Below are 10,154 nucleotides of genomic sequence, written 5' to 3' on the forward strand. Positions count from 1 at the left end.
TTTTTCCACAGGGTGGAGGGGCGTTGTTCTAAAACTTCCAGGATGTAACAGACTTTACTTTAAGGTATGAAGACAAGCTTTCAAATTTTGAAAATTTTGCCATTTTCCAGGTGGTATACACACATCTTTAAGATTCTTGATTGGCTTGAAAAGGTTTGTCCAGCCCCCTCCCCTGGGATATTACATGGAACAGTCTATTCGTAAAAAAACTCTGTATTGGGCTCTTACCGAAAATTTTTTTGGAAGGGGGGCGGAGGATATATTAGATATTTTGTCCGGAGGGTAGTGAAAAATCTGCAACATTTGCCTTGTTTTGGGGGCAAATTTGCTCTGTTTAGGGGTAATTTTGAATATCCGGGGGTCAACTGATGCTTGTCCTGAGGGTAAGATCTGTTGTCCGGAGGGTAAGATCTGTTGTCCGGAGGGTAAGATCTGTTGTCCGGGGGGTCATAATTCACGGAGTTTAAATTTCCAAAAAACGTTATATCCTCCACCCCTCCCCCATATTCAAATTCTTTCTAAAAGCCCATTAAGATGTTCCTCTTTATCGTACGTAGTGTTTTCAATAAGGATATCTTTCAACAGCTATTTATCTCAGATTATTTTCGAATTATTTTTTCATGCAAAGTATATTTTTTCCGAGGTCATAACCTAAAAGAAGGGATTATCCTTTGCAAATAAAAATGGGACGATACATTATCATTTTTTAATCTATAATTGAATCAATAAGCAATATTTGTCAGACGGATGTGCTGTATTGAGCGCTTGTCTTACAGGACGGTAATTTTTTAATTTGTTATTTGAATAAGTCTCGGAGGCTCGCATTTTAGTGTTACTACCATTCGTGAGTAGACACAGTGGAGAATCCATAACTCGGTAACGCAAATTTGTACGAGTTTGTGAAGTTTCGAACTGAAAGGACAAACAACTTGTTCGAGTTAAGGAGTTATTCGAGTTACAGAGGTTCGTGTTAAAGAGACTCCGCTGTATATCAAAGATTGTGATGTAGCCACATATATCTTATATTGCACTAGATAGAGCTCCCGGGGGGGGTACTAGGTTTGCGAGGTGACGGGTATGTCCGAGCCGAAAATCGAAAATCGACCCTTTGAGAGACAAATTTTGGTGATTTTGGGACCCTTTGAGAGACTTTTTCCTAAATTTTGGTCCATTTTTTCCAAATTTTGGTTTGATTTTCACCAAATTTTGGTCAAAATTTTTGCAAATCGTGACCCTTTGAGAGAAAATTTTTAGATTTTTGTGATTTTGGGACCCTTTCAGAGACTAACTTTTGAATTTGTACCCCTTTGAGAGACTTTTGAGGAATGAGAAAAGGTACCCTTATGGCTCGCACATACCCGGCACCCATTTTGCCTAAGTACCCCCCCCCCCCCGGATAGAGCTCCTCCGTCTTTCCTAAGCCACGAGTTGCTGTTGAAGCAAAATAATGCGCCATCTTTACAAAAATAAAAATCAAGAAAACAACATTTCTGTGCTGGCAAATTTTTCAATTCAAACAAAACAACTGCCATGGCGAGAAACGGGGAATGATTTTGATTTATAAAATTGCTTGCACTAGGTAGAGACGGAGTAGCTTGAAATAGTGCCTTATATAAAGAAATTTTTTGATATACTATGAGTATCTCATAGTAGGATCTGATCTCGTAAGTACCGTTCAAGTAGCAAGGTATACAAGGTGTCCGACGAAAAGAAAGAAAAGTAGTAGTTTGGTGTTTCTTTATTAATTTCGCATAGTGAAAGTATTACGATAGTCTTTCTATGTATCGAGAAAATTTTTGGGGCGCAAATTATGGCGTGGGCGTTTGGCTGCGGGCGTACTACGGCCAATATTCTAAAGGTAAAAAAAACAAAAATAAAAAAACAGGGCTTTTCTTAATAAATAAAATACGCTAGTGCAAGAAGTGTAACCAAGCCTTTGTAAGCATTCATCGTGAGAACTTTTTAATGGCTGCTTTTGAAACTTGCTGCTGTTGTATAACATTTTATCATGTTTTCTGGTCTTTTGTAGAGTGTTTAAAGAGGTTAAATATTCGTTTACTACTAAGTATTTTATGTTTGTGTAGTTAGTGAATGCACCAATAAATTGATCATGCTCAGTAAGTAGTACAAAAAGAGTTTTCCACAACAACAACATTATTATACCCTTTCTTCTCTTCTTCACCAAAACTACAAACAGCACAGGTATGATCTTTTTTTCCTTTTTTCACCAGATAGTTATGTGTTAATAGGGAAACCAATTGTGACAAACAGTCCGTTTTAGCAAGTATTTCTTAGAAATCATGTCAATTGAAATTCAGCAATCATTTTTGTATAATCGAAACGACCCTGCCTAGACACTGCCGTACATTGTCATTGTGCGGTGGTGTACGGTGGGTACGGTGGGGTGTGATTTCAAATTAACCTATTTTCACTGCCGTACCGTGAGAGTTCTAGTTCTAGTTCTAGTTATATTGAATTATCACATAATACATTACATACATTTTCGTGATTTTAAACATAAAGGATATAGTCGCGCGGCTGAGGTCGAAAAACGTTTCATTTCGTGATACATCTGTTAGATTCCAAAAAAAACAACGGAAACTCGCAAATTAGTATGTGTAGATTACAAAATCAAAAAGTTTCCACGATATTATCGTGCAAGTAACGAGTAATTGGCGATTTTTTGCGTTTCCAGGCAAAATTGCAAGGCCTGGAAATTCATGATTTTTGGGGGGTCTTTAAATTAAAAAAAGACCTATATATATCACATGATAGAGCTCTTCAAACTGAGCAAAAAAGTGTATTACACCAAAGTCCCAACTTCTCTAGATCAAAATTTATTGGCCTATTTGTGGTAAAAAATTGATGGAAAACAGGGAATTTCCCCACAATCTGCATTAATTTATGCTAAATTAAAGACCTTTTTGACCACAAATAGGCCCATAACTTTTGATCTAGAGAGGTTGGGACTTTGATGTAATACACTTTTTTGCTCAGTTTGAAGAGCTCTATCATGTGATATAGGTATTTTTTTAATTTGAAGACCCCCCAAAAATCATGAATTTCCAGGCCTTGCAATTTTGCCTGGAAACGCAAAAAATCGCCATTTACTCATTACTTGCACGATAATATCGTGGAAACTTTTTATTTTGGAATCTACATATACTAATTCGAGAGTTTCCATCGAAAAAAGTGGAATCTAAGAGGTGTATCACGAAAATCATTTTCTAGCCACTTTTTTCGACCTCAGCCGCACGACTAATAAGATAAAATAAAAAAGTTAAAAAACATTAGCGCAAGATCAGTGCGTCACAAACAGCCATATAAACAAAACTCAACATTCACACAAAAGTTGTCTTTTTGATTTCCCAAACATTCGTCTAAAGCGTTCACTTCCACAATGATTTATGTAATTGCAATTTCGTTCAGTCCACTGTCGGCTTCAACATATACACGTGTTTTTATTTACGTGACCGAAGTGCCTACTAAAACAATCCGGGGGTAAGTGGTGAAGCAATACAGCAGATTATTCGTAAAGTAAAGAAATATCTTTTGGCATTGACAATCAAATATGATATATTAAGCAGATATTCGACAAGAAAAATCGGATATCGAAAATTATTCAGTCGAGCTTGATGATATTCGACGAAGCGAAGCTGAGTCGAATATTATTAAAGCGAGACTGAATAATTTCGATATCCGATTTTTCAAGTCGAATATATGGTTTATCGTTCACCAATTAGCATGAAAGCATTTTAATTTTCCCTATTGCGTATTGCATGGCATACAGGAAAACTGGGAGGCGGGAGGCGGGAGGCTGAACCGGGAGCCGGGAGTCGGGAGGCTGAAATCGGAAGTGGGAGGCGGGAGGCGGGAAGCGGGAGGCGGTAAACGAAAGTGGGAGGCGGGAGGCTAAAATCAAAAGTGGGAGGCGGGAGGCTGAAAACGAAAGTGGGAGGCGGGAGGCTAAAATCGAAAGTGGGAGGCGGGAGGCTGAAAACGAAAGTGGGAGGCGGGGGCTAAAATCGAAAGTGGGAGGCAGGAGGCTGAAAACAAAAGTGGGAGGCGGGAGGCTGAAAACAAAAGTGAGAGGCTCATTTATGAGGCCACGCACAAACGTTTTTGGTCAAGGGATAGGTAACAAAGAGCTAAGAAAAATCAGATCATTTATTTCCTAGGAAGGGCAAGCTTGCAATGTATGCGTTTCTCTTTATAAAAATAATTTTACATAAAAATATAGCTAGCAAGCTTTGTTTCGAAACTGCTGATGCAAGATTTAACCCTTTAAGTGCCGATGTCGTATATATACGACATGGGCTATATAGGAGGGCGAAGCCCTCCTGTAATGCCCAGTTTGAGTTAGAAATCGTTATTTTTGGTCGAACTCGTAGGAATTAGATTGTCCTTTATGGTCAAGCAAAAAAAATTTCAAAAATGAGTCTTTCCAGCGAGATTTTAAGCAAAAAAGTCAAAAAAATGCAAAAAATTGACAAAAATTCACTTTTTTGAGATTCTGACCGTTTTTTGACTATTTTTGGTCAACGAGTGATCCAAGAACCTCCAAATTTGGCCCTGTTTTACTTTATTCTGTCTTCTAGTGAATTGATTTGAAGTTTTACCACTGGGCACCTTTCCATCAGTTCAGTCAGGTCCGCGCAGCGGGCCTGACTGCTTTAATTCCCCTAACGTACCCCCCCTTGGCCACCGCCCACCACGCCCTTCCTCAATCGGGCGGCGCCGAAGGCGCCCAAAAGAAAGAGGAGACTCTAAGCTATCCAACGAGCTATATACGAGCTTCTAATTCTTTCTAGATCAGGAGATATAAGCCCTTAAAGTTTGAACTAGCGATTTTTAAAAAAAAACTTAGAAAAAAAGACCCTGGCACTCAAAGGGTTAATTACAAAAAAATATAATATGATAGTTTTCGAGTGTTATATATATTTAGTGCAATCGGCTCTTGAATGTTGGAAATAATCTAAAATCATTTCTTTAAGAAGTCAATACCTTGACAGGGTAAAATTATACAAGTCATGGTAAAATAAAGGTCTCATTATAAACATTGTTAACTTCACACATATATCACCTACGTGGCCGAGTTGATAAGTCGATGAAACGGCCACTAAAATATAATGATTTTAGAGAGTTCGAATCCTATACGGTGCGACGAAAATTGTGTTATTTTGTTCAACATTGATCAAACTTTTTCTGGTTTTATGAGCTCTTGTTGATATTTTTGAAGCTTTCTGTTAAAATTTTAAGAAACAAAAATTGGGGGGGGGGCAGTCAGGCAAATTGACCGACGCCGCGAGGGGTATCTGCGACTATGGAATTATTGACTCGATTCAAATCACTTCAAATCACAAAAGAAAAAACCGTTATTTTTTCAAAACAATTCAAAAGCTCGCGCCACTTCTTGAAACAATAGAGCTGTTTGACGTCATACTTTTGTTTATCAAATCATAACAATAAGATATTAGCCAATCAAATTCTGCGATTAATTCTTGCATCTTGTATAATTCCCGGCTACTACTGTCTATACTTTGATATTTTTTTGAAACCACATATAGACAGAGAAGTCGGGTCTCCCAGCTAGTTAAGGGTATGTTTTCCAATTTATCAGAAATGCACTGTAAGGGTGGAAATTTCAGCAAATCATGGGAAAAATTATTGCTCAAAAAATCTTGATTGCTCGAAAATCTTGATTTTTTTTGCTCTAAAAGAGTTTAAAATTTGAAAAAATGCATTGTAAGGGTATGAATTTTTTTCTGCACTGTAAGGGTGCGATTCTAAAAGCCATTTTTTTTTTGCCGCACATACTGTCAATTGGTAAACCCCCACCCCCCGGGAATGTCACCTCAGCTCAATGCAGTTTGATTCAAGTACAGTATTTCAAAATGGATCAGGTTGGTTAGCGGGTGGAGAGTCAAGAGTCAAGAGTTATGACTTTCCCTTCTCTTGAAAATCCAATGTTCCAAAACTTTCAACTAAAAAAAATGCAAAAAAATCGGCTTTCGTCTTTTTTTATTATCTTATAAACACTTTTTCCAGAACCACAAGTGAAAAGAAAAGCGAAACTGACTGAATATGCTGCCAAAAAAGTGATTGACAGGTCTAGAAAATGATTGACAGGCCCGGGTTAGATATTTCCGTGAGCAATCTCGTTATATTTATAAATAAACCAGCTGTGCTGGAAGGTCAGCCCGAAATTATAAGAAAGATTAGAAGATAAGAAGATTAAAATAATTAATTCAAGGAAAACTAGCTGTCCCGTATTTTCCAAGGAAAATTATTTATCGCGTATTCTTCAAGGAAAATTAGTTATCGCGTATTTTCCAAGGAAAATTAGTTATCGCGTATTTTCCAAGGAAAATTAGTTATCGCGTATTTTCTAAGGAAAATTAGTTATCGCGTATTTTCCAAGGAAAACTAGTTATCGCGTATTTTCCAAGGAAGATCACTAGACCGTATTTTCCAAGGAAAATCACTGGTCCGTATTTTCCAAGGAAAATCACTGGTCCGTATTTTCCAAGGAAAATTAGTTATCACGTATTATTCAAGGAAAATTAGTTATTGCGTATTATCCAAGGAAAATTAGTTATTGCGTATTATCCAAGGAAAATTAGTTATCGCGTATTATCCAAGGAAAATTAGTTATTGCATATTATCCAAGGAAAATTAGTTATTGCGTATTATCCAAGGAAAATTAGTTGTTGCGTATTATCCAAGGAAAATTAGTTATCGCGTATTATCCAAGGAAAATTAGTTATTGCGTATTTTCCAAGGAAGATCACTAGACCGTATTTTCCAAGGAACATCACTGGTCCGTATTTTCTGAGGAAAATTAGTTCTTGCGTATTTTCTGAGGAAAATTAGTTCTTGCGTATTTTCCAAGGAAAATCCTTTGTTCCGTTCTTTCCAAGGAAAATTAATCATACATACTTTCCAAGGAAAGTCAATTGCTATAGCTAATCTCCAAAGGAAATCATTTTTGTCGTATTGTCCAAGGAAAATCACAGCACTTTATTGATTTTCTTTTGAAAGAAAAGGTATTTCCCTTGCAAAAAATACAAAATAACTGAAATTCCTTGAGCAATCATTAGTTGAATTTTTCTTTTTGAAAAAGAAGATTATTATTCCCTTGAGAAACACGCAGAAAATCAATTTCCTATGCGAAAATTCATACCCTGTCTTATTTAATTGAAAATACAGATTTTATTTATTTTTCTCTTGGAAGACTGGTCAGAATGATGATTTCACAAACTTGGGGGGGGGGAGTCTTCAAAAAGTCATGCATCCGACATGTTCTAGTCCAACAGCTAAAAAGTCCGATAGGCAGTAGAAGCTTGCTCCAGTTACCGTTATAAAGCCAGGGAGTGCTTGAAAAATCAATGTTTTTGATTAGGTCTGAAATATTTTTGATCCCTGTGGATAGATGCGTTTAGAAAAGAAAAAAAATACGCATTGGGGAATCGTACCCTGGACCGTCCGGCTTTGAAGTTGTTGTTCTACCGACTGAGATAATTAGACAAATAAGTAATGTGAAAGCTAATGGTTTTATATTACCAATAAAAGTAATAAAAAATGACGTAATGTAATTGTGTAAAACATTTTCATTGGCGCATACAAAACAATAGGCAGGATTTTCATTGTTATTTTGTCGATACTGGCGTGTCATCAAATTTGTGCCGCTGAGGGTCGTAAAATTCCCCAAATTTTCCTTTGTTTTCTCCTTTTTAGTCCCGGATGGAATTTGTTAAACAATTAAATAGAATGGGGTTTCCTCTGATGTAAACAAACCTCGAGTCCTATCCTGAAAATTGACATTGAGCGTAGAAAAAAAGACAAATGAAAGTATTTTCCTTTTTAATTCATATTTCCAATAATTAAAGACTAACTTGAAAACACCAAGAGTGAAATGTAGCTAAATGCTTAGAACGCCTTGCGACTTAGAATTTTTTTCAAAACTGAAAATTTGACACCGGCTCGAACTACTACCAAACCAAGCCTCTTATCGTTGCATCTGAGTACAGCACGCTAGCAATGTACTACCGAGCCTATACAAATACAAGTAATTTAAAAATCCTTATAAAAAACACTACTGCATATACGGGTGAACTGACCTCATGGGCTAGGCTAACTGTTTAGATCAATTACATACTCCAGGCTCCGTAAGGTTCCTTATTATAATTGAAAAAGCGTATACTAACAAACGATACGGAACTCGTGAGAGTGCTTTTTAAACCGTTGTCTTTGTTTATCTTCACAAGATTTTGTTTATCTTTGCAACTTAGTTCTCGCTTTCGGCCTTTCGTCTATTCGTTTTCCGCCTCCCACTTTCGTTTTCAGCCTCCCGCCTCCCACTTTCGTTTTCAGCCTCCCGCCTCCCACTTTCGTTTTCAGCCTCCCGCCTCCCACTTTCAATTTCAGCCTCCCGCCCCACTTTCAATTTTAGCCTCCCGCCTCCCACTTTCGTTTTCAGCCTCCCGCCTCCCACTTTCAATTTCAGCCTCCCGCCTCCCACTTTCAATTTCAGCCTCCCGCCTCCCACTTTCAATTTCAGCCTCCCGCCTCCCACTTTCGTTTTCAGCCTCCCGCCTCCCACTTTCGATTTCAGCCTCCCGACTCCCGGCTCCCGGTTCAGCCTCCCGCCTCCCCGCTCCCAGTTTTCCTGTATGCCTATTGCATTCAGTCTTTCTGCTCTTTTTATGACATTTTCGAACGTTTTACTATCTTATTTAAGAATGTCAATTTCATTGTTTTTTCTCTTTAATTACAAAACGTTCGAATTTCCTTTCTCTTTTGTTAAAAGGAACTTTCTTTTTATCTGTTTTTGTATATGTGACATTTAAATAATTATTTGATCAAAAAACTATTTTTTTATGCTTGCTGCTACAGAAGAGATATTTTGCTATCGGATATCTAAAAATATTCGACAGTGCGTTTTGCCTAGAGGTGGACGATAATATATTATATTTCCTTAATTCAAAAATCAAAAATTCATTTTTCATTCGCGAAAAAAAAAAAAAATGAATTAATATTACATACTAAGACGCCCCCGTCTTTTACTCTCGTTTAATTTCCGATCTCGGAACGTGCAAAACGCCCGTCCGCCCAATATCCACCCAATCAGCTTAAATTCGCTTTCATTGTCCTTTGACTTTCAAAAAATAGTATTTAAAAATTATGAATTTATAATAATTACAAAAAACAAAAAGTTTGATACTTCATTAGGGAAATATTCAATAAATTCCTAGTTTCAATTTGCAGTGGACGTTTTTCTAGGGCTTCGTTATTTTTGCGTCACAAAAACTTTCTCGGCGGCTCGTAATAATTATGCATTGCCAAATTTGGTTCTCCATCGTCAAGTCAGGATCGATGGTGACGTCACCTATGCATAAAAAAGAAAGGATTTCGTCAGTTTTATGCATATATTAATTTGCGAGATATTATATTCGCCGCGCGAGCACACTTCGTAGACTAGTCAGAATACTTTATTTTACTCGCGGGATTGATGGCAACTTTTCATCTTCGTTATTTTTAAAATGAAGCACAACCGAAAAAAAAACGAAACTTCAGAAAGTTGCGTATTTTCAGTGAGTAAACGATTCTGACAATTAACAAAATTGATGATGATGATTTTCTTCGGTCAGGTAAATGTCTCGTATTGGGGGTTCTAGTCTTGACCCCTAAGCCTACGCGAGATTGAAGCGTTTGGGTAATCGAGATAAAACTCCAAAAAAGCTGGTGTTTTAAAGCGTTTCCGTGCGATCGAAATATCGCTGTTTGTGATGCACTGAAGATGTTCTAAGACGCTGGGGAAAAGAAGAGTGGGTAACTTGCATCAGTGGAGGCTAACATGCATAGCCCTCAAATGAATAACATGGCTGGTCATTAAAATACAACTATGCAGCTCCGCTCGCAGCTCTACTGTACCATTTTTGTTTTGATTTAACTTTGTATTTTAATGACCAGCCAGGTCATTTATTTGAGGGCTATGCATGTTAGCCTCCACTGATGCAAGTTACCCGATCTCACGGTTCAAAGTACATTTAGATCCAGCCCCACCGTACACCACCGCACAATGTACAGCGGTCCCTCGTTAATGATGACAGTTTTTTATCCGATGAAGTTTGATTGGTGTTCGATGAGTTTAA

At 37.5% G+C, this 10,154-nt stretch overlaps 1 long non-coding RNA gene across 1 annotated transcript in view; it reads left to right on the top strand.

Annotated features, from left to right (window-relative positions):
* LOC136802623 (uncharacterized) overlaps positions 1–10,154 on the top strand; it is a 31,028-nt gene that overhangs the window by 2,137 nt on the left and 18,737 nt on the right. The gene's annotated exons all lie outside the window — the stretch shown is intronic.

Source organism: Clytia hemisphaerica, unplaced genomic scaffold (genome assembly GCF_902728285.1).
Source record: "Clytia hemisphaerica strain Z4C2 unplaced genomic scaffold, Clytia hemisphaerica genome assembly, whole genome shotgun sequence".
Taxonomy (NCBI): domain Eukaryota; kingdom Metazoa; phylum Cnidaria; class Hydrozoa; order Leptothecata; family Clytiidae; genus Clytia; species Clytia hemisphaerica.